The sequence below is a fragment of the Mercurialis annua genome, linkage group LG7, assembly GCF_937616625.2.
Source record: "Mercurialis annua linkage group LG7, ddMerAnnu1.2, whole genome shotgun sequence".
Taxonomy (NCBI): Eukaryota; Viridiplantae; Streptophyta; class Magnoliopsida; order Malpighiales; family Euphorbiaceae; genus Mercurialis; species Mercurialis annua.
The window spans coordinates 30,427,476-30,449,563 of NC_065576.1; the positions used below are offsets into that span (position 1 = coordinate 30,427,476).

Below are 22,088 nucleotides of genomic sequence, written 5' to 3' on the forward strand. Positions count from 1 at the left end.
AGTAATAATAGAAAAAACGCAGTTCAAAAAAAGCGAAAAAGGGGTGCAACACGAGGACTTCCCAGGAGGTCACCCATCCTAGTACTGCTCTCGCCCAAGCACGTTTATCTTCGGAGTTCTGATGGGATCCGTTGCATTAGTGCCGGTATGATCGCACCGGTCATACCTTGCACGATCATCGCATATATCCGCTGCCTTGCAACTCATTCAACCAAAATAAAAAACTATCTTTAAAAGTACGTTTTGGTCCCTGAACTTTTTCCATATTTCCCGTTTGGTCCCTGAATTGCAATTCATCGTTACTCGTTACTCGTTACTCGTTCTGTTTGTCTCTCGGCGATAGTAATAATAGAAAAAACGCAGTTCAAAAAAAGCGAAAAAGGGGTGCAACACGAGGACTTCCCAGGAGGTCACCCATCCTAGTACTGCTCTCGCCCAAGCACGTTTAACTTCGGAGTTCTGATGGGATCCGGTGCATTAGTGCTGGTATGATCGCACCCGTCATACCTTGCACGATCATCGCATATATCCGCTGCCTTGCAACTCATTCAACTAAAATAAAAACTATCTTTAAAAGTACGTTTTGGTCCCTGAACTTTTTCCATATTTCCCGTTTGGTCCCTGAATTGCAATTCATCGTTACTCGTTACTCGTTCTGTTTGTCTCTCGGCGATAGTAATAATAGAAAAAACGCAGTTCAAAAAAAGCGCAAAAGGGGTGCAACACGAGGACTTCCCAGGAGGTCACCCATCCTAGTACTGCTCTCGCCCAAGCACGTTTGACTTCGGAGTTCTGATGGGATCCGGTGCATTAGTGCTGGTATGATCGCACCCGTCATACCTTGCACGATCATCGCATATATCCGCTGCCTTGCAACTCATTCAACCAAAATAAAAGCTATCTTTAAAAGTACGTTTTGGTCCCTGAACTTTTTCCATATTTCCCGTTTGGTCCCTGAATTGCAATTCATCGTTACTCGTTACTCGTTACTCGTTCTGTTTGTCTCTCGGCGATAGTAATAATAGAAAAAACGCAGTTCAAAAAAAGCGAAAAAGGGGTGCAACACGAGGACTTCCCAGGAGGTCACCCATCCTAGTACTGCTCTCGCCCAAGCACGTTTAACTTCGGAGTTCTGATGGGATCCGTTGCATTAGTGGCGGTATGATCGCACCGGTCATACCTTGCACGATCATCGCATATATCCGCTGCCTTGCAACTCATTCAACCAAAATAAAAACTATCTTTAAAAGTACGTTTTGGTCCCTGAACTTTTTCCATATTTCCCGTTTGGTCCCTGAATTGCAATTCATCGTTACTCGTTACTCGTTACTCGTTCTGTTTGTCTCTCGGCGATAGTAATAATAGAAAAAACGCAGTTCAAAAAAAGCGAAAAAGGGGTGCAACACGAGGACTTCCCAGGAGGTCACCCATCCTAGTACTGCTCTCGCCCAAGCACGTTTAACTTCGGAGTTCTGATGGGATCCGGTGCATTAGTGCTGGTATGATCGCACCCGTCATACCTTGCACGATCATCGCATATATCCGCTGCCTTGCAACTCATTCAACCAAAATAAAAAACTATCTTTAAAAGTACGTTTTGGTCCCTGAACTTTTTCCATATTTCCCGTTTGGTCCCTGAATTGCAATTCATCGTTACTCGTTACTCGTTCTGTTTGTCTCTCGGCGATAGTAATAATAGAAAAAACGCAGTTCAAAAAAAGCGAAAAAGGGGTGCAACACGAGGACTTCCCAGGAGGTCACCCATCCTAGTACTGCTCTCGCCCAAGCACGTTTAACTTCGGAGTTCTGATGGGATCCGGTGCATTAGTGCTGGTATGATCGCACCCGTCATACCTTGCACGATCATCGCATATATCCGCTGCCTTGCAACTCATTCAACCAAAATAAAAACTATCTTTAAAAGTACGTTTTGGTCCCTGAACTTTTTCCATATTTCCCGTTTGGTCCCTGAATTGCAATTCATCGTTACTCGTTACTCGTTACTCGTTCTGTTTGTCTCTCGGCGATAGTAATAATAGAAAAAACGCAGTTCAAAAAAAGCGAAAAAGGGGTGCAACACGAGGACTTCCCAGGAGGTCACCCATCCTAGTACTGCTCTCGCCCAAGCACGTTTATCTTCGGAGTTCTGATGGGATCCGGTGCATTAGTGCTGGTATGATCGCACCCGTCATACCTTGCACGATCATCGCATATATCCGCTGCCTTGCAACTCATTCAACCAAAATAAAAAACTATCTTTAAAAGTACGTTTTGGTCCCTGAACTTTTTCCATATTTCCCGTTTGGTCCCTGAATTGCAATTCATCGTTACTCGTTACTCGTTACTCGTTCTGTTTGTCTCTCGGCGATAGTAATAATAGAAAAAACGCAGTTCAAAAAAAGCGAAAAAGGGGTGCAACACGAGGACTTCCCAGGAGGTCACCCATCCTAGTACTGCTCTCGCCCAAGCACGTTTATCTTCGGAGTTCTGATGGGATCCGTTGCATTAGTGCCGGTATGATCGCACCGGTCATACCTTGCACGATCATCGCATATATCCGCTGCCTTGCAACTCATTCAACCAAAATAAAAACTATCTTTAAAAGTACGTTTTGGTCCCTGAACTTTTTCCATATTTCCTGTTTGGTCCCTGAATTGCAATTCATCGTTACTCGTTACTCGTTCTGTTTGTCTCTCGGCGATAGTAATAATAGAAAAAACGCAGTTCAAAAAAAGCGAAAAAGGGGTGCAACACGAGGACTTCCCAGGAGGTCACCCATCCTAGTACTGCTCTCGCCCAAGCACGTTTATCTTCGGAGTTCTGATGGGATCCGTTGCATTAGTGCCGGTATGATCGCACCGGTCATACCTTGCACGATCATCGCATATATCCGCTGCCTTGCAACTCATTCAACCAAAATAAAAACTATCTTTAAAAGTACGTTTTGGTCCCTGAACTTTTTCCATATTTCCCGTTTGGTCCCTGAATTGCAATTCATCGTTACTCGTTACTCGTTCTGTTTGTCTCTCGGCGATAGTAATAATAGAAAAAACGCAGTTCAAAAAAAGCGAAAAAGGGGTGCAACACGAGGACTTCCCAGGAGGTCACCCATCCTAGTACTGCTCTCGCCCAAGCACGTTTATCTTCGGAGTTCTGATGGGATCCGGTGCATTAGTGCTGGTATGATCGCACCCGTCATACCTTGCACGATCATCGCATATATCCGCTGCCTTGCAACTCATTCAACCAAAATAAAAAACTATCTTTAAAAGTACGTTTTGGTCCCTGAACTTTTTCCATATTTCCCGTTTGGTCCCTGAATTGCAATTCATCGTTACTCGTTACTCGTTACTCGTTCTGTTTGTCTCTCGGCGATAGTAATAATAGAAAAAACGCAGTTCAAAAAAAGCGAAAAAGGGGTGCAACACGAGGACTTCCCAGGAGGTCACCCATCCTAGTACTGCTCTCGCCCAAGCACGTTTATCTTCGGAGTTCTGATGGGATCCGTTGCATTAGTGCCGGTATGATCGCACCGGTCATACCTTGCACGATCATCGCATATATCCACTGCCTTGCAACTCATTCAACCAAAATAAAAACTATCTTTAAAAGTACGTTTTGGTCCCTGAACTTTTTCCATATTTCCTGTTTGGTCCCTGAATTGCAATTCATCGTTACTCGTTACTCGTTCTGTTTGTCTCTCGGCGATAGTAATAATAGAAAAAACGCAGTTCAAAAAAAGCGAAAAAGGGGTGCAACACGAGGACTTCCCAGGAGGTCACCCATCCTAGTACTGCTCTCGCCCAAGCACGTTTATCTTCGGAGTTCTGATGGGATCCGTTGCATTAGTGCCGGTATGATCGCACCGGTCATACCTTGCACGATCATCGCATATATCCGCTGCCTTGCAACTCATTCAACCAAAATAAAAACTATCTTTAAAAGTACGTTTTGGTCCCTGAACTTTTTCCATATTTCCCGTTTGGTCCCTGAATTGCAATTCATCGTTACTCGTTACTCGTTCTGTTTGTCTCTCGGCGATAGTAATAATAGAAAAAACGCAGTTCAAAAAAAGCGAAAAAGGGGTGCAACACGAGGACTTCCCAGGAGGTCACCCATCCTAGTACTGCTCTCGCCCAAGCACGTTTATCTTCGGAGTTCTGATGGGATCCGGTGCATTAGTGCTGGTATGATCGCACCCGTCATACCTTGCACGATCATCGCATATATCCGCTGCCTTGCAACTCATTCAACCAAAATAAAAAACTATCTTTAAAAGTACGTTTTGGTCCCTGAACTTTTTCCATATTTCCCGTTTGGTCCCTGAATTGCAATTCATCGTTACTCGTTACTCGTTACTCGTTCTGTTTGTCTCTCGGCGATAGTAATAATAGAAAAAACGCAGTTCAAAAAAAGCGAAAAAGGGGTGCAACACGAGGACTTCCCAGGAGGTCACCCATCCTAGTACTGCTCTCGCCCAAGCACGTTTATCTTCGGAGTTCTGATGGGATCCGTTGCATTAGTGCCGGTATGATCGCACCGGTCATACCTTGCACGATCATCGCATATATCCGCTGCCTTGCAACTCATTCAACCAAAATAAAAACTATCTTTAAAAGTACGTTTTGGTCCCTGAACTTTTTCCATATTTCCCGTTTGGTCCCTGAATTGCAATTCATCGTTACTCGTTACTCGTTACTCGTTCTGTTTGTCTCTCGGCGATAGTAATAATAGAAAAAACGCAGTTCAAAAAAAGCGAAAAAGGGATGCAACACGAGGACTTCCCAGGAGGTCACCCATCCTAGTACTGCTCTCGCCCAAGCACGTTTAACTTCGGAGTTCTGATGGGATCCGGTGCATTAGTGCTGGTATGATCGCACCCGTCATACCTTGCACGATCATCGCATATATCCGCTGCCTTGCAACTCATTCAACCAAAATAAAAACTATCTTTAAAAGTACGTTTTGGTCCCTGAACTTTTTCCATATTTCCCGTTTGGTCCCTGAATTGCAATTCATCGTTACTCGTTGCTCGTTCTGTTTGTCTCTCGGCGATAGTAATAATAGAAAAAACGCAGTTCAAAAAAAGCGAAAAAGGGGTGCAACACGAGGACTTCCCAGGAGGTCACCCATCCTAGTACTGCTCTCGCCCAAGCACGTTTAACTTCGGAGTTCTGATGGGATCCGGTGCATTAGTGCTGGTATGATCGCACCCGTCATACCTTGCACGATCATCGCATATATCCGCTGCCTTGCAACTCATTCAACCAAGATAAAAAACTATCTTTAAAAGTACGTTTTGGTCCCTGAACTTTTTCCATATTTCCCGTTTGGTCCCTGAATTGCAATTCATCGTTACTCGTTACTCGTTACTCGTTCTGTTTGTCTCTCGGCGATAGTAATAATAGAAAAAACGCAGTTCAAAAAAAGCGAAAAAGGGGTGCAACACGAGGACTTCCCAGGAGGTCACCCATCCTAGTACTGCTCTCGCCCAAGCACGTTTATCTTCGGAGTTCTGATGGGATCCGTTGCATTAGTGCCGGTATGATCGCACCGGTCATACCTTGCACGATCATCGCATATATCCGCTGCCTTGCAACTCATTCAACCAAAATAAAAACTATCTTTAAAAGTACGTTTTGGTCCCTGAACTTTTTCCATATTTCCCGTTTGGTCCCTGAATTGCAATTCATCGTTACTCGTTACTCGTTACTCGTTCTGTTTGTCTCTCGGCGATAGTAATAATAGAAAAAACGCAGTTCAAAAAAAGCGAAAAAGGGGTGCAACACGAGGACTTCCCAGGAGGTCACCCATCCTAGTACTGCTCTCGCCCAAGCACGTTTATCTTCGGAGTTCTGATGGGATCCGGTGCATTAGTGCTGGTATGATCGCACCCGTCATACCTTGCACGATCATCGCATATATCCGCTGCCTTGCAACTCATTCAACCAAAATAAAAAACTATCTTTAAAAGTACGTTTTGGTCCCTGAACTTTTTCCATATTTCCCGTTTGGTCCCTGAATTGCAATTCATCGTTACTCGTTACTCGTTACTCGTTCTGTTTGTCTCTCGGCGATAGTAATAATAGAAAAAACGCAGTTCAAAAAAAGCGAAAAAGGGGTGCAACACGAGGACTTCCCAGGAGGTCACCCATCCTAGTACTGCTCTCGCCCAAGCACGTTTATCTTCGGAGTTCTGATGGGATCCGTTGCATTAGTGCCGGTATGATCGCACCGGTCATACCTTGCACGATCATCGCATATATCCGCTGCCTTGCAACTCATTCAACCAAAATAAAAACTATCTTTAAAAGTACGTTTTGGTCCCTGAACTTTTTCCATATTTCCCGTTTGGTCCCTGAATTGCAATTCATCGTTACTCGTTACTCGTTACTCGTTCTGTTTGTCTCTCGGCGATAGTAATAATAGAAAAAACGCAGTTCAAAAAAAGCGAAAAAGGGGTGCAACACGAGGACTTCCCAGGAGGTCACTCATCCTAGTACTGCTCTCGCCCAAGCACGTTTAACTTCGGAGTTTTGATGGGATCCGGTGCATTAGTGGTGGTATGATCGCACCCGTCATACCTTGCACGATCATCGCATATATCCGCTGCCTTGCAACTCATTCAACCAAAATAAAAACTATCTTTAAAAGTACGTTTTGGTCCCTGAACTTTTTCCATATTTCCCGTTTGGTCCCTGAATTGCAATTCATCGTTACTCGTTGCTCGTTCTGTTTGTCTCTCGGCGATAGTAATAATAGAAAAAACGCAGTTCAAAAAAAGCGAAAAAGGGGTGCAACACGAGGACTTCCCAGGAGGTCACCCATCCTAGTACTGCTCTCGCCCAAGCACGTTTAACTTCGGAGTTCTGATGGGATCCGGTGCATTAGTGCTGGTATGATCGCACCCGTCATACCTTGCACGATCATCGCATATATCCGCTGCCTTGCAACTCATTCAACCAAGATAAAAAACTATCTTTAAAAGTACGTTTTGGTCCCTGAACTTTTTCCATATTTCCCGTTTGGTCCCTGAATTGCAATTCATCGTTACTCGTTACTCGTTACTCGTTCTGTTTGTCTCTCGGCGATAGTAATAATAGAAAAAACGCAGTTCAAAAAAAGCGAAAAAGGGGTGCAACACGAGGACTTCCCAGGAGGTCACCCATCCTAGTACTGCTCTCGCCCAAGCACGTTTATCTTCGGAGTTCTGATGGGATCCGTTGCATTAGTGCCGGTATGATCGCACCGGTCATACCTTGCACGATCATCGCATATATCCGCTGCCTTGCAACTCATTCAACCAAAATAAAAACTATCTTTAAAAGTACGTTTTGGTCCCTGAACTTTTTCCATATTTCCCGTTTGGTCCCTGAATTGCAATTCATCGTTACTCGTTACTCGTTACTCGTTCTGTTTGTCTCTCGGCGATAGTAATAATAGAAAAAACGCAGTTCAAAAAAAGCGAAAAAGGGGTGCAACACGAGGACTTCCCAGGAGGTCACCCATCCTAGTACTGCTCTCGCCCAAGCACGTTTATCTTCGGAGTTCTGATGGGATCCGGTGCATTAGTGCTGGTATGATCGCACCCGTCATACCTTGCACGATCATCGCATATATCCGCTGCCTTGCAACTCATTCAACCAAAATAAAAAACTATCTTTAAAAGTACGTTTTGGTCCCTGAACTTTTTCCATATTTCCCGTTTGGTCCCTGAATTGCAATTCATCGTTACTCGTTACTCGTTACTCGTTCTGTTTGTCTCTCGGCGATAGTAATAATAGAAAAAACGCAGTTCAAAAAAAGCGAAAAAGGGGTGCAACACGAGGACTTCCCAGGAGGTCACCCATCCTAGTACTGCTCTCGCCCAAGCACGTTTATCTTCGGAGTTCTGATGGGATCCGTTGCATTAGTGCCGGTATGATCGCACCCGTCATACCTTGCACGATCATCGCATATATCCGCTGCCTTGCAACTCATTCAACCAAAATAAAAACTATCTTTAAAAGTACGTTTTGGTCCCTGAACTTTTTCCATATTTCCCGTTTGGTCCCTGAATTGCAATTCATCGTTACTCGTTACTCGTTACTCGTTCTGTTTGTCTCTCGGCGATAGTAATAATAGAAAAAACGCAGTTCAAAAAAAGCGAAAAAGGGGTGCAACACGAGGACTTCCCAGGAGGTCACTCATCCTAGTACTGCTCTCGCCCAAGCACGTTTAACTTCGGAGTTTTGATGGGATCCGGTGCATTAGTGGTGGTATGATCGCACCCGTCATACCTTGCACGATCATCGCATATATCCGCTGCCTTGCAACTCATTCAACCAAAATAAAAACTATCTTTAAAAGTACGTTTTGGTCCCTGAACTTTTTCCATATTTCCCGTTTGGTCCCTGAATTGCAATTCATCGTTACTCGTTACTCGTTCTGTTTGTCTCTCGGCGATAGTAATAATAGAAAAAACGCAGTTCAAAAAAAGCGAAAAAGGGGTGCAACACGAGGACTTCCCAGGAGGTCACCCATCCTAGTACTGCTCTCGCCCAAGCACGTTTATCTTCGGAGTTCTGATGGGATCCGGTGCATTAGTGCTGGTATGATCGCACCCGTCATACCTTGCACGATCATCGCATATATCCGCTGCCTTGCAACTCATTCAACCAAAATAAAAACTATCTTTAAAAGTACGTTTTGGTCCCTGAACTTTTTCCATATTTCCCGTTTGGTCCCTGAATTGCAATTCATCGTTACTCGTTCTGTTTGTCTCTCGGCGATAGTAATAATAGAAAAAACGCAGTTCAAAAAAAGCGAAAAAGGGGTGCAACACGAGGACTTCCCAGGAGGTCACCCATCCTAGTACTGCTCTCGCCCAAGCACGTTTAACTTCGGAGTTTTGATGGGATCCGGTGCATTAGTGTTGGTATGATCGCACCCGTCATACCTTGCACGATCATCGCATATATCCGCTGCCTTGCAACTCATTCAACCAAAATAAAAACTATCTTTAAAAGTACGTTTTGGTCCCTGAACTTTTTCCATATTTCCCGTTTGGTCCCTGAATTGCAATTCATCGTTACTCGTTGCTCGTTCTGTTTGTCTCTCGGGGATAGTAATAATAGAAAAAACGCAGTTCAAAAAAAGCGAAAAAGGGGTGCAACACGAGGACTTCCCAGGAGGTCACCCATCCTAGTACTGCTCTCGCCCAAGCACGTTTATCTTCGGAGTTCTGATGGGATCCGGTGCATTAGTGCTGGTATGATCGCACCCGTCATACCTTGCACGATCATCGCATATATCCGCTGCCTTGCAACTCATTCAACCAAAATAAAAACTATCTTTAAAAGTACGTTTTGGTCCCTGAACTTTTTCCATATTTCCCGTTTGGTCCCTGAATTGCAATTCATCGTTACTCGTTACTCGTTACTCGTTCTGTTTGTCTCTCGGCGATAGTAATAATAGAAAAAACGCAGTTCAAAAAAAGCGAAAAAGGGGTGCAACACGAGGACTTCCCAGGAGGTCACCCATCCTAGTACTGCTCTCGCCCAAGCACGTTTATCTTCGGAGTTCTGATGGGATCCGGTGCATTAGTGCTGGTATGATCGCACCCGTCATACCTTGCACGATCATCGCATATATCCGCTGCCTTGCAACTCATTCAACCAAAATAAAAAACTATCTTTAAAAGTACGTTTTGGTCCCTGAACTTTTTCCATATTTCCCGTTTGGTCCCTGAATTGCAATTCATCGTTACTCGTTACTCGTTACTCGTTCTGTTTGTCTCTCGGCGATAGTAATAATAGAAAAAACGCAGTTCAAAAAAAGCGAAAAAGGGGTGCAACACGAGGACTTCCCAGGAGGTCACCCATCCTAGTACTGCTCTCGCCCAAGCACGTTTATCTTCGGAGTTCTGATGGGATCCGTTGCATTAGTGCCGATATGATCGCACCGGTCATACCTTGCACGATCATCGCATATATCCGCTGCCTTGCAACTCATTCAACCAAAATAAAAACTATCTTTAAAAGTACGTTTTGGTCCCTGAACTTTTTCCATATTTCCCGTTTGGTCCCTGAATTGCAATTCATCGTTACTCGTTACTCGTTACTCGTTCTGTTTGTCTCTCGGCGATAGTAATAATAGAAAAAACGCAGTTCAAAAAAAGCGAAAAAGGGGTGCAACACGAGGACTTCCCAAGAGGTCACTCATCCTAGTACTGCTCTCGCCCAAGCACGTTTAACTTCGGAGTTTTGATGGGATCCGGTGCATTAGTGGTGGTATGATCGCACCCGTCATACCTTGCACGATCATCGCATATATCCGCTGCCTTGCAACTCATTCAACCAAAATAAAAACTATCTTTAAAAGTACGTTTTGGTCCCTGAACTTTTTCCATATTTCCCGTTTGGTCCCTGAATTGCAATTCATCGTTACTCGTTACTCGTTCTGTTTGTCTCTCGGCGATAGTAATAATAGAAAAAACGCAGTTCAAAAAAAGCGAAAAAGGGGTGCAACACGAGGACTTCCCAGGAGGTCACCCATCCTAGTACTGCTCTCACCCAAGCACGTTTATCTTCGGAGTTCTGATGGGATCCGGTGCATTAGTGCTGGTATGATCGCACCCGTCATACCTTGCACGATCATCGCATATATCCGCTGCCTTGCAACTCATTCAACCAAAATAAAAACTATCTTTAAAAGTACGTTTTGGTCCCTGAACTTTTTCCATATTTCCCGTTTGGTCCCTGAATTGCAATTCATCGTTACTCGTTACTCGTTCTGTTTGTCTCTCGGCGATAGTAATAATAGAAAAAACGCAGTTCAAAAAAAGCGAAAAAGGGGTGCAACACGAGGACTTCCAAGGAGGTCACCCATCCTAGTACTGCTCTCGCCCAAGCACGTTTATCTTCGGAGTTCTGATGGGATCCGTTGCATTAGTGCCGGTATGATCGCACCGGTCATACCTTGCACGATCATCGCATATATCCGCTGCCTTGCAACTCATTCAACCAAAATAAAAACTATCTTTAAAAGTACGTTTTGGTCCCTGAACTTTTTCCATATTTCCCGTTTGGTCCCTGAATTGCAATTCATCGTTACTCGTTACTCGTTACTCGTTTGTCTCTCGGCGATAGTAATAATAGAAAAAACGCAGTTCAAAAAAAGCGAAAAAGGGGTGCAACACGAGGACTTCCCAGGAGGTCACCCATCCTAGTACTGCTCTCGCCCAAGCACGTTTAACTTCGGAGTTCTGATGGGATCCGGTGCATTAGTGCTGGTATGATCGCACCCGTCATACCTTGCACGATCATCGCATATATCCGCTGCCTTGCAACTCATTCAACCAAAATAAAAACTATCTTTAAAAGTACGTTTTGGTCCCTGAACTTTTTCCATATTTCCCGTTTGGTCCCTGAATTGCAATTCATCGTTACTCGTTACTCGTTCTGTTTGTCTCTCGGCGATAGTAATAATAGAAAAAACGCAGTTCAAAAAAAGCGAAAAAGGGGTGCAACAAGAGGACTTCCCAGGAGGTCACCCATCCTAGTACTGCTCTCGCCCAAGCACGTTTAACTTCGGAGTTCTGATGGGATCCGGTGCATTAGTGCTGGTATGATCGCACCCGTCATACCTTGCACGATCATCGCATATATCCGCTGCCTTGCAACTCATTCAACCAAAATAAAAACTATCTTTAAAAGTACGTTTTGGTCCCTGAACTTTTTCCATATTTCCCGTTTGGTCCCTGAATTGCAATTCATCGTTACTCGTTACTCGTTCTGTTTGTCTCTCGGCGATAGTAATAATAGAAAAAACGCAGTTCAAAAAAAGCGAAAAAGGGGTGCAACACGAGGACTTCCCAGGAGGTCACCCATCCTAGTACTGCTCTCGCCCAAGCACGTTTAACTTCGGAGTTCTGATGGGATCCGGTGCATTAGTGCTGGTATGATCGCACCCGTCATACCTTGCACGATCATCGCATATATCCGCTGCCTTGCAACTCATTCAACCAAAATAAAAACTATCTTTAAAAGTACGTTTTGGTCCCTGAACTTTTTCCATATTTCCCGTTTGGTCCCTGAATTGCAATTCATCGCTACTCGTTACTCGTTCTGTTTGTCTCTCGGCGATAGTAATAATAGAAAAAACGCAGTTCAAAAAAAGCGAAAAAGGGGTGCAACACGAGGACTTCCCAGGAGGTCACCCATCCTAGTACTGCTCTCGCCCAAGCACGTTTATCTTCGGAGTTCTGATGGGATCCGGTGCATTAGTGCTGGTATGATCGCACCCGTCATACCTTGCACGATCATCGCATATATCCGCTGCCTTGCAACTCATTCAACCAAAATAAAAAACTATCTTTAAAAGTACGTTTTGGTCCCTGAACTTTTTCCATATTTCCCGTTTGGTCCCTGAATTGAAATTCATCGTTACTCGTTACTCGTTACTCGTTCTGTTTGTCTCTCGGCGATAGTAATAATAGAAAAAACGCAGTTCAAAAAAAGCGAAAAAGGGGTGCAACACGAGGACTTCCAAGGAGGTCACCCATCCTAGTACTGCTCTCGCCCAAGCACGTTTATCTTCGGAGTTCTGATGGGATCCGGTGCATTAGTGCCGGTATGATCGCACCGGTCATACCTTGCACGATCATCGCATATATCCGCTGCCTTGCAACTCATTCAACCAAAATAAAAACTATCTTTAAAAGTACGTTTTGGTCCCTGAACTTTTTCCATATTTCCCGTTTGGTCCCTGAATTGCAATTCATCGTTACTCGTTACTCGTTACTCGTTCTGTTTGTCTCTCGGCGATAGTAATAATAGAAAAAACGCAGTTCAAAAAAAGCGAAAAAGGGGTGCAACACGAGGACTTCCCAGGAGGTCACTCATCCTAGTACTGCTCTCGCCCAAGCACGTTTAACTTCGGAGTTCTGATGGGATCCGGTGCATTAGTGCTGGTATGATCGCACCCGTCATACCTTGCACGATCATCGCATATATCCGCTGCCTTGCAACTCATTCAACCAAAATAAAAACTATCTTTAAAAGTACGTTTTGGTCCCTGAACTTTTTCCATATTTCCCGTTTGGTCCCTGAATTGCAATTCATCGTTACTCGTTACTCGTTCTGTTTGTCTCTCGGCGATAGTAATAATAGAAAAAACGCAGTTCAAAAAAAGCGAAAAAGGGGTGCAACACGAGGACTTCCCAGGAGGTCACCCATCCTAGTACTGCTCTCGCCCAAGCACGTTTATCTTCGGAGTTCTGATGGGATCCGGTGCATTAGTGCTGGTATGATCGCACCCGTCATACCTTGCACGATCATCGCATATATCCGCTGCCTTGCAACTCATTCAACCAAAATAAAAACTATCTTTAAAAGTACGTTTTGGTCCCTGAACTTTTTCCATATTTCCCGTTTGGTCCCTGAATTGCAATTCATCGTTACTCGTTACTCGTTCTGTTTGTCTCTCGGCGATAGTAATAATAGAAAAAACGCAGTTCAAAAAAAGCGAAAAAGGGGTGCAACACGAGGACTTCCCAGGAGGTCACCCATCCTAGTACTGCTCTCGCCCAAGCACGTTTAACTTCGGAGTTCTGATGGGATCCGGTGCATTAGTGCTGGTATGATCGAACCCGTCATACCTTGCACGATCATCGCATATATCCGCTGCCTTGCAACTCATTCAACCAAAATAAAAACTATCTTTAAAAGTACGTTTTGGTCCCTGAACTTTTTCCATATTTCCCGTTTGGTCCCTGAATTGCAATTCATCGCTACTCGTTACTCGTTCTGTTTGTCTCTCGGCGATAGTAATAATAGAAAAAACGCAGTTCAAAAAAAGCGAAAAAGGGGTGCAACACGAGGACTTCCCAGGAGGTCACCCATCCTAGTACTGCTCTCGCCCAAGCACGTTTATCTTCGGAGTTCTGATGGGATCCGGTGCATTAGTGCTGGTATGATCGCACCCGTCATACCTTGCACGATCATCGCATATATCCGCTGCCTTGCAACTCATTCAACCAAAATAAAAAACTATCTTTAAAAGTACGTTTTGGTCCCTGAACTTTTTCCATATTTCCCGTTTGGTCCCTGAATTGCAATTCATCGTTACTCGTTACTCGTTACTCGTTCTGTTTGTCTCTCGGCGATAGTAATAATAGAAAAAACGCAGTTCAAAAAAAGCGAAAAAGGGGTGCAACACGAGGACTTCCAAGGAGGTCACCCATCCTAGTACTGCTCTCGCCCAAGCACGTTTATCTTCGGAGTTCTGATGGGATCCGGTGCATTAGTGCCGGTATGATCGCACCGGTCATACCTTGCACGATCATCGCATATATCCGCTGCCTTGCAACTCATTCAACCAAAATAAAAACTATCTTTAAAAGTACGTTTTGGTCCCTGAACTTTTTCCATATTTCCCGTTTGGTCCCTGAATTGCAATTCATCGTTACTCGTTACTCGTTCTGTTTGTCTCTCGGCGATAGTAATAATAGAAAAAACGCAGTTCAAAAAAAGCGAAAAAGGGGTGCAACACGAGGACTTCCAAGGAGGTCACCCATCCTAGTACTGCTCTCGCCCAAGCACGTTTATCTTCGGAGTTCTGATGGGATCCGTTGCATTAGTGCCGGTATGATCGCACCGGTCATACCTTGCACGATCATCGCATATATCCGCTGCCTTGCAACTCATTCAACCAAAATAAAAACTATCTTTAAAAGTACGTTTTGGTCCCTGAACTTTTTCCATATTTCCCGTTTGGTCCCTGAATTGCAATTCATCGTTACTCGTTACTCGTTACTCGTTTGTCTCTCGGCGATAGTAATAATAGAAAAAACGCAGTTCAAAAAAAGCGAAAAAGGGGTGCAACACGAGGACTTCCCAGGAGGTCACCCATCCTAGTACTGCTCTCGCCCAAGCACGTTTAACTTCGGAGTTCTGATGGGATCCGGTGCATTAGTGCTGGTATGATCGCACCCGTCATACCTTGCACGATCATCGCATATATCCGCTGCCTTGCAACTCATTCAACCAAAATAAAAACTATCTTTAAAAGTACGTTTTGGTCCCTGAACTTTTTCCATATTTCCCGTTTGGTCCCTGAATTGCAATTCATCGTTACTCGTTACTCGTTCTGTTTGTCTCTCGGCGATAGTAATAATAGAAAAAACGCAGTTCAAAAAAAGCGAAAAAGGGGTGCAACACGAGGACTTCCCAGGAGGTCACCCATCCTAGTACTGCTCTCGCCCAAGCACGTTTAACTTCAGAGTTCTGATGGGATCCGGTGCATTAGTGCTGGTATGATCGCACCCGTCATACCTTGCACGATCATCGCATATATCCGCTGCCTTGCAACTCATTCAACCAAAATAAAAACTATCTTTAAAAGTACGTTTTGGTCCCTGAACTTTTTCCATATTTCCCGTTTGGTCCCTGAATTGCAATTCATCGTTACTCGTTACTCGTTCTGTTTGTCTCTCGGCGATAGTAATAATAGAAAAAACGCAGTTCAAAAAAAGCGAAAAAGGGGTGCAACACGAGGACTTCCCAGGAGGTCACCCATCCTAGTACTGCTCTCGCCCAAGCACGTTTAACTTCGGAGTTCTGATGGGATCCGGTGCATTAGTGCTGGTATGATCGCACCCGTCATACCTTGCACGATCATCGCATATATCCGCTGCCTTGCAACTCATTCAACCAAAATAAAAACTATCTTTAAAAGTACGTTTTGGTCCCTGAACTTTTTCCATATTTCCCGTTTGGTCCCTGAATTGCAATTCATCGCTACTCGTTACTCGTTCTGTTTGTCTCTCGGCGATAGTAATAATAGAAAAAACGCAGTTCAAAAAAAGCGAAAAAGGGGTGCAACACGAGGACTTCCCAGGAGGTCACCCATCCTAGTACTGCTCTCGCCCAAGCACGTTTATCTTCGGAGTTCTGATGGGATCCGTTGCATTAGTGCCGATATGATCGCACCGGTCATACCTTGCACGATCATCGCATATATCCGCTGCCTTGCAACTCATTCAACCAAAATAAAAACTATCTTTAAAAGTACGTTTTGGTCCCTGAACTTTTTCCATATTTCCCGTTTGGTCCCTGAATTGCAATTCATCGTTACTCGTTACTCGTTCTGTTTGTCTCTCGGCGATAGTAATAATAGAAAAAACGCAGTTCAAAAAAAGCGAAAAAGGGGTGCAACACGAGGACTTCCCAGGAGGTCACTCATCCTAGTACTGCTCTCGCCCAAGCACGTTTAACTTCGGAGTTTTGATGGGATCCGGTGCATTAGTGGTGGTATGATCGCACCCGTCATACCTTGCACGATCATCGCATATATCCGCTGCCTTGCAACTCATTCAACCAAAATAAAAACTATCTTTAAAAGTACGTTTTGGTCCCTGAACTTTTTCCATATTTCCCGTTTGGTCCCTGAATTGCAATTCATCGTTACTCGTTACTCGTTCTGTTTGTCTCTCGGCGATAGTAATAATAGAAAAAACGCAGTTCAAAAAAAGCGAAAAAGGGGTGCAACACGAGGACTTCCCAGGAGGTCACCCATCCTAGTACTGCTCTCGCCCAAGCACGTTTATCTTCGGAGTTCTGATGGGATCCGGTGCATTAGTGCTGGTATGATCGCACCCGTCATACCTTGCACGATCATCGCATATATCCGCTGCCTTGCAACTCATTCAACCAAAATAAAAACTATCTTTAAAAGTACGTTTTGGTCCCTGAACTTTTTCCATATTTCCCGTTTGGTCCCTGAATTGCAATTCATCGTTACTCGTTACTCGTTCTGTTTGTCTCTCGGCGATAGTAATAATAGAAAAAACGCAGTTCAAAAAAAGCGAAAAAGGGGTGCAACACGAGGACTTCCAAGGAGGTCACCCGTCCTAGTACTGCTCTCGCCCAAGCACGTTTATCTTCGGAGTTCTGATGGGATCCGTTGCATTAGTGCCGGTATGATCGCACCGGTCATACCTTGCACGATCATCGCATATATCCGCTGCCTTGCAACTCATTCAACCAAAATAAAAACTATCTTTAAAAGTACGTTTTGGTCCCTGAACTTTTTCCATATTTCCCGTTTGGTCCCTGAATTGCAATTCATCGTTACTCGTTACTCGTTACTCGTTTGTCTCTCGGCGATAGTAATAATAGAAAAAACGCAGTTCAAAAAAAGCGAAAAAGGGGTGCAACACGAGGACTTCCCAGGAGGTCACCCATCCTAGTACTGCTCTCGCCCAAGCACGTTTAACTTCGGAGTTCTGATGGGATCCGGTGCATTAGTGCTGGTATGATCGCACCCGTCATACCTTGCACGATCATCGCATATATCCGCTGCCTTGCAACTCATTCAACCAAAATAAAAACTATCTTTAAAAGTACGTTTTGGTCCCTGAACTTTTTCCATATTTCCCGTTTGGTCCCTGAATTGCAATTCATCGTTACTCGTTACTCGTTACTCGTTCTGTTTGTCTCTCGGCGATAGTAATAATAGAAAAAACGCAGTTCAAAAAAAGCGAAAAAGGGGTGCAACACGAGGACTTCCCAGGAGGTCACCCATCCTAGTACTGCTCTCGCCCAAGCACGTTTATCTTCGGAGTTCTGATGGGATCCGGTGCATTAGTGCTGGTATGATCGCACCCGTCATACCTTGCACGATCATCGCATATATCCGCTGCCTTGCAACTCATTCAACCAAAATAAAAAACTATCTTTAAAAGTACGTTTTGGTCCCTGAACTTTTTCCATATTTCCCGTTTGGTCCCTGAATTGCAATTCATCGTTACTCGTTACTCGTTCTGTTTGTCTCTCGGCGATAGTAATAATAGAAAAAACGCAGTTCAAAAAAAGCGAAAAAGGGGTGCAACACGAGGACTTCCAAGGAGGTCACCCATCCTAGTACTGCTCTCGCCCAAGCACGTTTATCTTCGGAGTTCTGATGGGATCCGTTGCATTAGTGCCGGTATGATCGCACCGGTCATACCTTGCACGATCATCGCATATATCCGCTGCCTTGCAACTCATTCAACCAAAATAAAAACTATCTTTAAAAGTACGTTTTGGTCCCTGAACTTTTTCCATATTTCCCGTTTGGTCCCTGAATTGCAATTCATCGTTACTCGTTACTCGTTACTCGTTTGTCTCTCGGCGATAGTAATAATAGAAAAAACGCAGTTCAAAAAAAGCGAAAAAGGGGTGCAACACGAGGACTTCCCAGGAGGTCACCCATCCTAGTACTGCTCTCGCCCAAGCACGTTTAACTTCGGAGTTCTGATGGGATCCGGTGCATTAGTGCTGGTATGATCGCACCCGTCATACCTTGCACGATCATCGCATATATCCGCTGCCTTGCAACTCATTCAACCAAAATAAAAACTATCTTTAAAAGTACGTTTTGGTCCCTGAACTTTTTCCATATTTCCCGTTTGGTCCCTGAATTGCAATTCATCGTTACTCGTTACTCGTTACTCGTTCTGTTTGTCTCTCGGCGATAGTAATAATAGAAAAAACGCAGTTCAAAAAAAGCGAAAAAGGGGTGCAACACGAGGACTTCCCAGGAGGTCACTCATCCTAGTACTGCTCTCGCCCAAGCACGTTTAACTTCGGAGTTTTGATGGGATCCGGTGCATTAGTGGTGGTATGATCGCACCCGTCATACCTTGCACGATCATCGCATATATCCGCTGCCTTGCAACTCATTCAACCAAAATAAAAACTATCTTTAAAAGTACGTTTTGGTCCCTGAACTTTTTCCATATTTCCCGTTTGGTCCCTGAATTGCAATTCATCGTTGCTCGTTACTCGTTCTGTTTGTCTCTCGGCGATAGTAATAATAGAAAAAACGCAGTTCAAAAAAAGCGAAAAAGGGGTGCAACACGAGGACTTCCCAGGAGGTCACCCATCCTAGTACTGCTCTCGCCCAAGCACGTTTATCTTCGGAGTTCTGATGGGATCCGGTGCATTAGTGCTGGTATGATCGCACCCGTCATACCTTGCACGATCATCGCATATATCCGCTGCCTTGCAACTCATTCAACCAAAATAAAAACTATCTTTAAAAGTACGTTTTGGTCCCTGAACTTTTTCCATATTTCCCGTTTGGTCCCTGAATTGCAATTCATCGTTACTCGTTACTCGTTCTGTTTGTCTCTCGGCGATAGTAATAATAGAAAAAACGCAGTTCAAAAAAAGCGAAAAAGGGGTGCAACACGAGGACTTCCCAGGAGGTCACCCATCCTAGTACTGCTCTCGCCCAAGCACGTTTAACTTCGGAGTTTTGATGGGATCCGGTGCATTAGTGTTGGTATGATCGCACCCGTCATACCTTGCACGATCATCGCATATATCCGCTGCCTTGCAACTCATTCAACCAAAATAAAAACTATCTTTAAAAGTACGTTTTGGTCCCTGAACTTTTTCCATATTTCCCGTTTGGTCCCTGAATTGCAATTCATCGTTACTCGTTACTCGTTCTGTTTGTCTCTCGGGGATAGTAATAATAGAAAAAACGCAGTTCAAAAAAAGCGAAAAAGGGGTGCAACACGAGGACTTCCCAGGAGGTCACCCATCCTAGTACTGCTCTCGCCCAAGCACGTTTATCTTCGGAGTTCTGATGGGATCCGGTGCATTAGTGCTGGTATGATCGCACCCGTCATACCTTGCACGATCATCGCATATATCCGCTGCCTTGCAACTCATTCAACCAAAATAAAAACTATCTTTAAAAGTACGTTTTGGTCCCTGAACTTTTTCCATATTTCCCGTTTGGTCCCTGAATTGCAATTCATCGTTACTCGTTACTCGTTCTGTTTGTCTCTCGGCGATAGTAATAATAGAAAAAACGCAGTTCAAAAAAAGCGAAAAAGGGGTGCAACACGAGGACTTCCAAGGAGGTCACCCATCCTAGTACTGCTCTCGCCCAAGCACGTTTATCTTCGGAGTTCTGATGGGATCCGGTGCATTAGTGCTGGTATGATCGCACCCGTCATACCTTGCACGATCATCGCATATATCCGCTGCCTTGCAACTCATTCAACCAAAATAAAAACTATCTTTAAAAGTACGTTTTGGTCCCTGAACTTTTTCCATATTTCCCGTTTGGTCCCTGAATTGCAATTCATCGTTACTCGTTACTCGTTACTCGTTCTGTTTGTCTCTCGGCGATAGTAATAATAGAAAAAACGCAGTTCAAAAAAAGCGAAAAAGGGGTGCAACACGAGGACTTCCCAGGAGGTCACTCATCCTAGTACTGCTCTCGCCCAAGCACGTTTAACTTCGGAGTTTTGATGGGATCCGGTGCATTAGTGGTGGTATGATCGCACCCGTCATACCTTGCACGATCATCGCATATATCCGCTGCCTTGCAACTCATTCAACCAAAATAAAAACTATCTTTAAAAGTACGTTTTGGTCCCTGAACTTTTTCCATATTTCCCGTTTGGTCCCTGAATTGCAATTCATCGTTGCTCGTTACTCGTTCTGTTTGTCTCTCGGCGATAGTAATAATAGAAAAAACGCAGTTCAAAAAAAGCGAAAAAGGGGTGCAACACGAGGACTTCCCAGGAGGTCACCCATCCTAGTACTGCTCTCGCCCAAGCACGTTTATCTTCGGAGTTCTGATGGGATCCGGTGCATTAGTGCTGGTATGATCGCACCCGTCATACCTTGCACGATCATCGCATATATCCGCTGCCTTGCAACTCATTCAACCAAAATAAAAACTATCTTTAAAAGTACGTTTTGGTCCCTGAACTTTTTCCATATTTCCCGTTTGGTCCCTGAATTGCAATTCATCGTTACTCGTTACTCGTTCTGTTTGTCTCTCGGCGATAGTAATAATAGAAAAAACGCAGTTCAAAAAAAGCGAAAAAGGGGTGCAACACGAGGACTTCCCAGGAGGTCACCCATCCTAGTACTGCTCTCGCCCAAGCACGTTTAACTTCGGAGTTTTGATGGGATCCGGTGCATTAGTGTTGGTATGATCGCACCCGTCATACCTTGCACGATCATCGCATATATCCGCTGCCTTGCAACTCATTCAACCAAAATAAAAACTATCTTTAAAAGTACGTTTTGGTCCCTGAACGTTTTCCATATTTCCCGTTTGGTCCCTGAATTGCAATTCATCGTTACTCGTTACTCGTTCTGTTTGTCTCTCGGGGATAGTAATAATAGAAAAAACGCAGTTCAAAAAAAGCGAAAAAGGGGTGCAACACGAGGACTTCCCAGGAGGTCACCCATCCTAGTACTGCTCTCGCCCAAGCACGTTTATCTTCGGAGTTCTGATGGGATCCGGTGCATTAGTGCTGGTATGATCGCACCCGTCATACCTTGCACGATCATCGCATATATCCGCTGCCTTGCAACTCATTCAACCAAAATAAAAACTATCTTTAAAAGTACGTTTTGGTCCCTGAACTTTTTCCATATTTCCCGTTTGGTCCCTGAATTGCAATTCATCGTTACTCGTTACTCGTTCTGTTTGTCTCTCGGCGATAGTAATAATAGAAAAAACGCAGTTCAAAAAAAGCGAAAAAGGGGTGCAACACGAGGACTTCCAAGGAGGTCACCCATCCTAGTACTGCTCTCGCCCAAGCACGTTTATCTTCGGAGTTCTGATGGGATCCGGTGCATTAGTGCTGGTATGATCGCACCCGTCATACCTTGCACGATCATCGCATATATCCGCTGCCTTGCAACTCATTCAACCAAAATAAAAACTATCTTTAAAAGTACGTTTTGGTCCCTGAACTTTTTCCATATTTCCCGTTTGGTCCCTGAATTGCAATTCATCGTTACTCGTTACTCGTTCTGTTTGTCTCTCGGCGATAGTAATAATAGAAAAAACGCAGTTCAAAAAAAGCGAAAAAGGGGTGCAACACGAGGACTTCCCAGGAGGTCACCCATCCTAGTACTGCTCTCGCCCAAGCACGTTTATCTTCGGAGTTCTGATGGGATCCGGTGCATTAGTGCTGGTATGATCGCACCCGTCATACCTTGCACGATCATCGCATATATCCGCTGCCTTGCAACTCATTCAACCAAAATAAAAACTATCTTTAAAAGTACGTTTTGGTCCCTGAA

General features: G+C 44.3%; 66 non-coding genes across 66 annotated transcripts; all 66 read right to left on the minus strand.

Annotated features, from left to right (window-relative positions):
- Positions 1 to 40: 40 nt before the first annotated feature.
- LOC126658752 (5S ribosomal RNA) lies at positions 41 to 159 on the minus strand. Its single transcript, XR_007634327.1, has one exon. It is a non-coding gene; the product is annotated as a 5S ribosomal RNA (ribosomal RNA).
- Positions 160 to 381: 222 nt separating this feature from the next.
- LOC126659021 (5S ribosomal RNA) lies at positions 382 to 500 on the minus strand. The gene has a single exon (XR_007634581.1). It is a non-coding gene; the product is annotated as a 5S ribosomal RNA (ribosomal RNA).
- Positions 501 to 714: 214 nt separating this feature from the next.
- LOC126657840 (5S ribosomal RNA) lies at positions 715 to 833 on the minus strand. Its single transcript, XR_007633450.1, has one exon. It is a non-coding gene; the product is annotated as a 5S ribosomal RNA (ribosomal RNA).
- A 221-nt stretch (positions 834 to 1,054) lies between these two features.
- LOC126658819 (5S ribosomal RNA) lies at positions 1,055 to 1,173 on the minus strand. Its single transcript, XR_007634391.1, has one exon. It is a non-coding gene; the product is annotated as a 5S ribosomal RNA (ribosomal RNA).
- Positions 1,174 to 1,394: 221 nt separating this feature from the next.
- On the minus strand, positions 1,395 to 1,513 carry LOC126659022 (5S ribosomal RNA). The gene has a single exon (XR_007634582.1). It is a non-coding gene; the product is annotated as a 5S ribosomal RNA (ribosomal RNA).
- Positions 1,514 to 1,728: 215 nt separating this feature from the next.
- On the minus strand, positions 1,729 to 1,847 carry LOC126659025 (5S ribosomal RNA). The gene has a single exon (XR_007634584.1). It is a non-coding gene; the product is annotated as a 5S ribosomal RNA (ribosomal RNA).
- Positions 1,848 to 2,068: 221 nt separating this feature from the next.
- Positions 2,069 to 2,187, minus strand: LOC126658113 (5S ribosomal RNA). Its single transcript, XR_007633712.1, has one exon. It is a non-coding gene; the product is annotated as a 5S ribosomal RNA (ribosomal RNA).
- A 222-nt stretch (positions 2,188 to 2,409) lies between these two features.
- LOC126658753 (5S ribosomal RNA) lies at positions 2,410 to 2,528 on the minus strand. Its single transcript, XR_007634328.1, has one exon. It is a non-coding gene; the product is annotated as a 5S ribosomal RNA (ribosomal RNA).
- A 214-nt stretch (positions 2,529 to 2,742) lies between these two features.
- Positions 2,743 to 2,861, minus strand: LOC126658754 (5S ribosomal RNA). Its single transcript, XR_007634329.1, has one exon. It is a non-coding gene; the product is annotated as a 5S ribosomal RNA (ribosomal RNA).
- Positions 2,862 to 3,075: 214 nt separating this feature from the next.
- LOC126658114 (5S ribosomal RNA) lies at positions 3,076 to 3,194 on the minus strand. The gene has a single exon (XR_007633713.1). It is a non-coding gene; the product is annotated as a 5S ribosomal RNA (ribosomal RNA).
- Positions 3,195 to 3,416: 222 nt separating this feature from the next.
- Positions 3,417 to 3,535, minus strand: LOC126658755 (5S ribosomal RNA). The gene has a single exon (XR_007634330.1). It is a non-coding gene; the product is annotated as a 5S ribosomal RNA (ribosomal RNA).
- Positions 3,536 to 3,749: 214 nt separating this feature from the next.
- Positions 3,750 to 3,868, minus strand: LOC126658756 (5S ribosomal RNA). The gene has a single exon (XR_007634331.1). It is a non-coding gene; the product is annotated as a 5S ribosomal RNA (ribosomal RNA).
- Positions 3,869 to 4,082: 214 nt separating this feature from the next.
- LOC126658115 (5S ribosomal RNA) lies at positions 4,083 to 4,201 on the minus strand. The gene has a single exon (XR_007633714.1). It is a non-coding gene; the product is annotated as a 5S ribosomal RNA (ribosomal RNA).
- Positions 4,202 to 4,423: 222 nt separating this feature from the next.
- On the minus strand, positions 4,424 to 4,542 carry LOC126658757 (5S ribosomal RNA). Its single transcript, XR_007634332.1, has one exon. It is a non-coding gene; the product is annotated as a 5S ribosomal RNA (ribosomal RNA).
- Positions 4,543 to 4,763: 221 nt separating this feature from the next.
- Positions 4,764 to 4,882, minus strand: LOC126659344 (5S ribosomal RNA). Its single transcript, XR_007634888.1, has one exon. It is a non-coding gene; the product is annotated as a 5S ribosomal RNA (ribosomal RNA).
- Positions 4,883 to 5,096: 214 nt separating this feature from the next.
- On the minus strand, positions 5,097 to 5,215 carry LOC126659026 (5S ribosomal RNA). The gene has a single exon (XR_007634585.1). It is a non-coding gene; the product is annotated as a 5S ribosomal RNA (ribosomal RNA).
- Positions 5,216 to 5,437: 222 nt separating this feature from the next.
- Positions 5,438 to 5,556, minus strand: LOC126658758 (5S ribosomal RNA). Its single transcript, XR_007634333.1, has one exon. It is a non-coding gene; the product is annotated as a 5S ribosomal RNA (ribosomal RNA).
- A 221-nt stretch (positions 5,557 to 5,777) lies between these two features.
- Positions 5,778 to 5,896, minus strand: LOC126658117 (5S ribosomal RNA). The gene has a single exon (XR_007633716.1). It is a non-coding gene; the product is annotated as a 5S ribosomal RNA (ribosomal RNA).
- A 222-nt stretch (positions 5,897 to 6,118) lies between these two features.
- On the minus strand, positions 6,119 to 6,237 carry LOC126658759 (5S ribosomal RNA). Its single transcript, XR_007634334.1, has one exon. It is a non-coding gene; the product is annotated as a 5S ribosomal RNA (ribosomal RNA).
- Positions 6,238 to 6,458: 221 nt separating this feature from the next.
- LOC126658848 (5S ribosomal RNA) lies at positions 6,459 to 6,577 on the minus strand. Its single transcript, XR_007634420.1, has one exon. It is a non-coding gene; the product is annotated as a 5S ribosomal RNA (ribosomal RNA).
- Positions 6,578 to 6,791: 214 nt separating this feature from the next.
- On the minus strand, positions 6,792 to 6,910 carry LOC126659027 (5S ribosomal RNA). Its single transcript, XR_007634586.1, has one exon. It is a non-coding gene; the product is annotated as a 5S ribosomal RNA (ribosomal RNA).
- Positions 6,911 to 7,132: 222 nt separating this feature from the next.
- LOC126658760 (5S ribosomal RNA) lies at positions 7,133 to 7,251 on the minus strand. The gene has a single exon (XR_007634335.1). It is a non-coding gene; the product is annotated as a 5S ribosomal RNA (ribosomal RNA).
- Positions 7,252 to 7,472: 221 nt separating this feature from the next.
- LOC126658119 (5S ribosomal RNA) lies at positions 7,473 to 7,591 on the minus strand. Its single transcript, XR_007633717.1, has one exon. It is a non-coding gene; the product is annotated as a 5S ribosomal RNA (ribosomal RNA).
- Positions 7,592 to 7,813: 222 nt separating this feature from the next.
- Positions 7,814 to 7,932, minus strand: LOC126658579 (5S ribosomal RNA). The gene has a single exon (XR_007634161.1). It is a non-coding gene; the product is annotated as a 5S ribosomal RNA (ribosomal RNA).
- A 221-nt stretch (positions 7,933 to 8,153) lies between these two features.
- Positions 8,154 to 8,272, minus strand: LOC126658849 (5S ribosomal RNA). Its single transcript, XR_007634421.1, has one exon. It is a non-coding gene; the product is annotated as a 5S ribosomal RNA (ribosomal RNA).
- Positions 8,273 to 8,486: 214 nt separating this feature from the next.
- On the minus strand, positions 8,487 to 8,605 carry LOC126658120 (5S ribosomal RNA). Its single transcript, XR_007633718.1, has one exon. It is a non-coding gene; the product is annotated as a 5S ribosomal RNA (ribosomal RNA).
- A 207-nt stretch (positions 8,606 to 8,812) lies between these two features.
- Positions 8,813 to 8,931, minus strand: LOC126658695 (5S ribosomal RNA). The gene has a single exon (XR_007634274.1). It is a non-coding gene; the product is annotated as a 5S ribosomal RNA (ribosomal RNA).
- A 214-nt stretch (positions 8,932 to 9,145) lies between these two features.
- LOC126658121 (5S ribosomal RNA) lies at positions 9,146 to 9,264 on the minus strand. The gene has a single exon (XR_007633719.1). It is a non-coding gene; the product is annotated as a 5S ribosomal RNA (ribosomal RNA).
- A 221-nt stretch (positions 9,265 to 9,485) lies between these two features.
- LOC126658122 (5S ribosomal RNA) lies at positions 9,486 to 9,604 on the minus strand. The gene has a single exon (XR_007633720.1). It is a non-coding gene; the product is annotated as a 5S ribosomal RNA (ribosomal RNA).
- Positions 9,605 to 9,826: 222 nt separating this feature from the next.
- LOC126658820 (5S ribosomal RNA) lies at positions 9,827 to 9,945 on the minus strand. Its single transcript, XR_007634392.1, has one exon. It is a non-coding gene; the product is annotated as a 5S ribosomal RNA (ribosomal RNA).
- A 221-nt stretch (positions 9,946 to 10,166) lies between these two features.
- On the minus strand, positions 10,167 to 10,285 carry LOC126658857 (5S ribosomal RNA). Its single transcript, XR_007634429.1, has one exon. It is a non-coding gene; the product is annotated as a 5S ribosomal RNA (ribosomal RNA).
- A 214-nt stretch (positions 10,286 to 10,499) lies between these two features.
- Positions 10,500 to 10,618, minus strand: LOC126658490 (5S ribosomal RNA). The gene has a single exon (XR_007634075.1). It is a non-coding gene; the product is annotated as a 5S ribosomal RNA (ribosomal RNA).
- Positions 10,619 to 10,832: 214 nt separating this feature from the next.
- On the minus strand, positions 10,833 to 10,951 carry LOC126658824 (5S ribosomal RNA). The gene has a single exon (XR_007634396.1). It is a non-coding gene; the product is annotated as a 5S ribosomal RNA (ribosomal RNA).
- A 216-nt stretch (positions 10,952 to 11,167) lies between these two features.
- Positions 11,168 to 11,286, minus strand: LOC126659028 (5S ribosomal RNA). Its single transcript, XR_007634587.1, has one exon. It is a non-coding gene; the product is annotated as a 5S ribosomal RNA (ribosomal RNA).
- Positions 11,287 to 11,500: 214 nt separating this feature from the next.
- Positions 11,501 to 11,619, minus strand: LOC126658464 (5S ribosomal RNA). The gene has a single exon (XR_007634050.1). It is a non-coding gene; the product is annotated as a 5S ribosomal RNA (ribosomal RNA).
- Positions 11,620 to 11,833: 214 nt separating this feature from the next.
- LOC126659029 (5S ribosomal RNA) lies at positions 11,834 to 11,952 on the minus strand. The gene has a single exon (XR_007634588.1). It is a non-coding gene; the product is annotated as a 5S ribosomal RNA (ribosomal RNA).
- Positions 11,953 to 12,166: 214 nt separating this feature from the next.
- On the minus strand, positions 12,167 to 12,285 carry LOC126658123 (5S ribosomal RNA). Its single transcript, XR_007633721.1, has one exon. It is a non-coding gene; the product is annotated as a 5S ribosomal RNA (ribosomal RNA).
- A 222-nt stretch (positions 12,286 to 12,507) lies between these two features.
- LOC126658706 (5S ribosomal RNA) lies at positions 12,508 to 12,626 on the minus strand. The gene has a single exon (XR_007634283.1). It is a non-coding gene; the product is annotated as a 5S ribosomal RNA (ribosomal RNA).
- Positions 12,627 to 12,847: 221 nt separating this feature from the next.
- LOC126658366 (5S ribosomal RNA) lies at positions 12,848 to 12,966 on the minus strand. Its single transcript, XR_007633955.1, has one exon. It is a non-coding gene; the product is annotated as a 5S ribosomal RNA (ribosomal RNA).
- A 214-nt stretch (positions 12,967 to 13,180) lies between these two features.
- LOC126658124 (5S ribosomal RNA) lies at positions 13,181 to 13,299 on the minus strand. Its single transcript, XR_007633723.1, has one exon. It is a non-coding gene; the product is annotated as a 5S ribosomal RNA (ribosomal RNA).
- A 214-nt stretch (positions 13,300 to 13,513) lies between these two features.
- Positions 13,514 to 13,632, minus strand: LOC126658474 (5S ribosomal RNA). Its single transcript, XR_007634059.1, has one exon. It is a non-coding gene; the product is annotated as a 5S ribosomal RNA (ribosomal RNA).
- Positions 13,633 to 13,846: 214 nt separating this feature from the next.
- Positions 13,847 to 13,965, minus strand: LOC126658125 (5S ribosomal RNA). The gene has a single exon (XR_007633724.1). It is a non-coding gene; the product is annotated as a 5S ribosomal RNA (ribosomal RNA).
- Positions 13,966 to 14,187: 222 nt separating this feature from the next.
- LOC126658707 (5S ribosomal RNA) lies at positions 14,188 to 14,306 on the minus strand. The gene has a single exon (XR_007634284.1). It is a non-coding gene; the product is annotated as a 5S ribosomal RNA (ribosomal RNA).
- A 214-nt stretch (positions 14,307 to 14,520) lies between these two features.
- On the minus strand, positions 14,521 to 14,639 carry LOC126658825 (5S ribosomal RNA). Its single transcript, XR_007634397.1, has one exon. It is a non-coding gene; the product is annotated as a 5S ribosomal RNA (ribosomal RNA).
- Positions 14,640 to 14,855: 216 nt separating this feature from the next.
- LOC126659030 (5S ribosomal RNA) lies at positions 14,856 to 14,974 on the minus strand. The gene has a single exon (XR_007634589.1). It is a non-coding gene; the product is annotated as a 5S ribosomal RNA (ribosomal RNA).
- Positions 14,975 to 15,188: 214 nt separating this feature from the next.
- On the minus strand, positions 15,189 to 15,307 carry LOC126658001 (5S ribosomal RNA). The gene has a single exon (XR_007633605.1). It is a non-coding gene; the product is annotated as a 5S ribosomal RNA (ribosomal RNA).
- Positions 15,308 to 15,521: 214 nt separating this feature from the next.
- Positions 15,522 to 15,640, minus strand: LOC126659031 (5S ribosomal RNA). The gene has a single exon (XR_007634590.1). It is a non-coding gene; the product is annotated as a 5S ribosomal RNA (ribosomal RNA).
- A 214-nt stretch (positions 15,641 to 15,854) lies between these two features.
- On the minus strand, positions 15,855 to 15,973 carry LOC126658822 (5S ribosomal RNA). The gene has a single exon (XR_007634394.1). It is a non-coding gene; the product is annotated as a 5S ribosomal RNA (ribosomal RNA).
- A 214-nt stretch (positions 15,974 to 16,187) lies between these two features.
- LOC126658850 (5S ribosomal RNA) lies at positions 16,188 to 16,306 on the minus strand. Its single transcript, XR_007634422.1, has one exon. It is a non-coding gene; the product is annotated as a 5S ribosomal RNA (ribosomal RNA).
- A 214-nt stretch (positions 16,307 to 16,520) lies between these two features.
- LOC126658126 (5S ribosomal RNA) lies at positions 16,521 to 16,639 on the minus strand. Its single transcript, XR_007633725.1, has one exon. It is a non-coding gene; the product is annotated as a 5S ribosomal RNA (ribosomal RNA).
- Positions 16,640 to 16,853: 214 nt separating this feature from the next.
- LOC126658858 (5S ribosomal RNA) lies at positions 16,854 to 16,972 on the minus strand. Its single transcript, XR_007634430.1, has one exon. It is a non-coding gene; the product is annotated as a 5S ribosomal RNA (ribosomal RNA).
- A 216-nt stretch (positions 16,973 to 17,188) lies between these two features.
- On the minus strand, positions 17,189 to 17,307 carry LOC126659032 (5S ribosomal RNA). Its single transcript, XR_007634591.1, has one exon. It is a non-coding gene; the product is annotated as a 5S ribosomal RNA (ribosomal RNA).
- A 221-nt stretch (positions 17,308 to 17,528) lies between these two features.
- LOC126658127 (5S ribosomal RNA) lies at positions 17,529 to 17,647 on the minus strand. The gene has a single exon (XR_007633726.1). It is a non-coding gene; the product is annotated as a 5S ribosomal RNA (ribosomal RNA).
- Positions 17,648 to 17,862: 215 nt separating this feature from the next.
- LOC126658826 (5S ribosomal RNA) lies at positions 17,863 to 17,981 on the minus strand. Its single transcript, XR_007634398.1, has one exon. It is a non-coding gene; the product is annotated as a 5S ribosomal RNA (ribosomal RNA).
- A 216-nt stretch (positions 17,982 to 18,197) lies between these two features.
- On the minus strand, positions 18,198 to 18,316 carry LOC126659033 (5S ribosomal RNA). The gene has a single exon (XR_007634592.1). It is a non-coding gene; the product is annotated as a 5S ribosomal RNA (ribosomal RNA).
- A 221-nt stretch (positions 18,317 to 18,537) lies between these two features.
- Positions 18,538 to 18,656, minus strand: LOC126658851 (5S ribosomal RNA). Its single transcript, XR_007634423.1, has one exon. It is a non-coding gene; the product is annotated as a 5S ribosomal RNA (ribosomal RNA).
- Positions 18,657 to 18,870: 214 nt separating this feature from the next.
- LOC126658130 (5S ribosomal RNA) lies at positions 18,871 to 18,989 on the minus strand. Its single transcript, XR_007633728.1, has one exon. It is a non-coding gene; the product is annotated as a 5S ribosomal RNA (ribosomal RNA).
- Positions 18,990 to 19,203: 214 nt separating this feature from the next.
- Positions 19,204 to 19,322, minus strand: LOC126658696 (5S ribosomal RNA). Its single transcript, XR_007634275.1, has one exon. It is a non-coding gene; the product is annotated as a 5S ribosomal RNA (ribosomal RNA).
- A 214-nt stretch (positions 19,323 to 19,536) lies between these two features.
- Positions 19,537 to 19,655, minus strand: LOC126658131 (5S ribosomal RNA). The gene has a single exon (XR_007633729.1). It is a non-coding gene; the product is annotated as a 5S ribosomal RNA (ribosomal RNA).
- Positions 19,656 to 19,869: 214 nt separating this feature from the next.
- Positions 19,870 to 19,988, minus strand: LOC126658472 (5S ribosomal RNA). Its single transcript, XR_007634057.1, has one exon. It is a non-coding gene; the product is annotated as a 5S ribosomal RNA (ribosomal RNA).
- A 221-nt stretch (positions 19,989 to 20,209) lies between these two features.
- LOC126658852 (5S ribosomal RNA) lies at positions 20,210 to 20,328 on the minus strand. Its single transcript, XR_007634424.1, has one exon. It is a non-coding gene; the product is annotated as a 5S ribosomal RNA (ribosomal RNA).
- Positions 20,329 to 20,542: 214 nt separating this feature from the next.
- Positions 20,543 to 20,661, minus strand: LOC126658132 (5S ribosomal RNA). The gene has a single exon (XR_007633730.1). It is a non-coding gene; the product is annotated as a 5S ribosomal RNA (ribosomal RNA).
- A 214-nt stretch (positions 20,662 to 20,875) lies between these two features.
- LOC126658697 (5S ribosomal RNA) lies at positions 20,876 to 20,994 on the minus strand. The gene has a single exon (XR_007634276.1). It is a non-coding gene; the product is annotated as a 5S ribosomal RNA (ribosomal RNA).
- Positions 20,995 to 21,208: 214 nt separating this feature from the next.
- On the minus strand, positions 21,209 to 21,327 carry LOC126658133 (5S ribosomal RNA). Its single transcript, XR_007633731.1, has one exon. It is a non-coding gene; the product is annotated as a 5S ribosomal RNA (ribosomal RNA).
- A 214-nt stretch (positions 21,328 to 21,541) lies between these two features.
- On the minus strand, positions 21,542 to 21,660 carry LOC126658473 (5S ribosomal RNA). Its single transcript, XR_007634058.1, has one exon. It is a non-coding gene; the product is annotated as a 5S ribosomal RNA (ribosomal RNA).
- Positions 21,661 to 21,874: 214 nt separating this feature from the next.
- On the minus strand, positions 21,875 to 21,993 carry LOC126658134 (5S ribosomal RNA). Its single transcript, XR_007633732.1, has one exon. It is a non-coding gene; the product is annotated as a 5S ribosomal RNA (ribosomal RNA).
- Between the last annotated feature and the right edge of the window lie 95 nt (positions 21,994 to 22,088).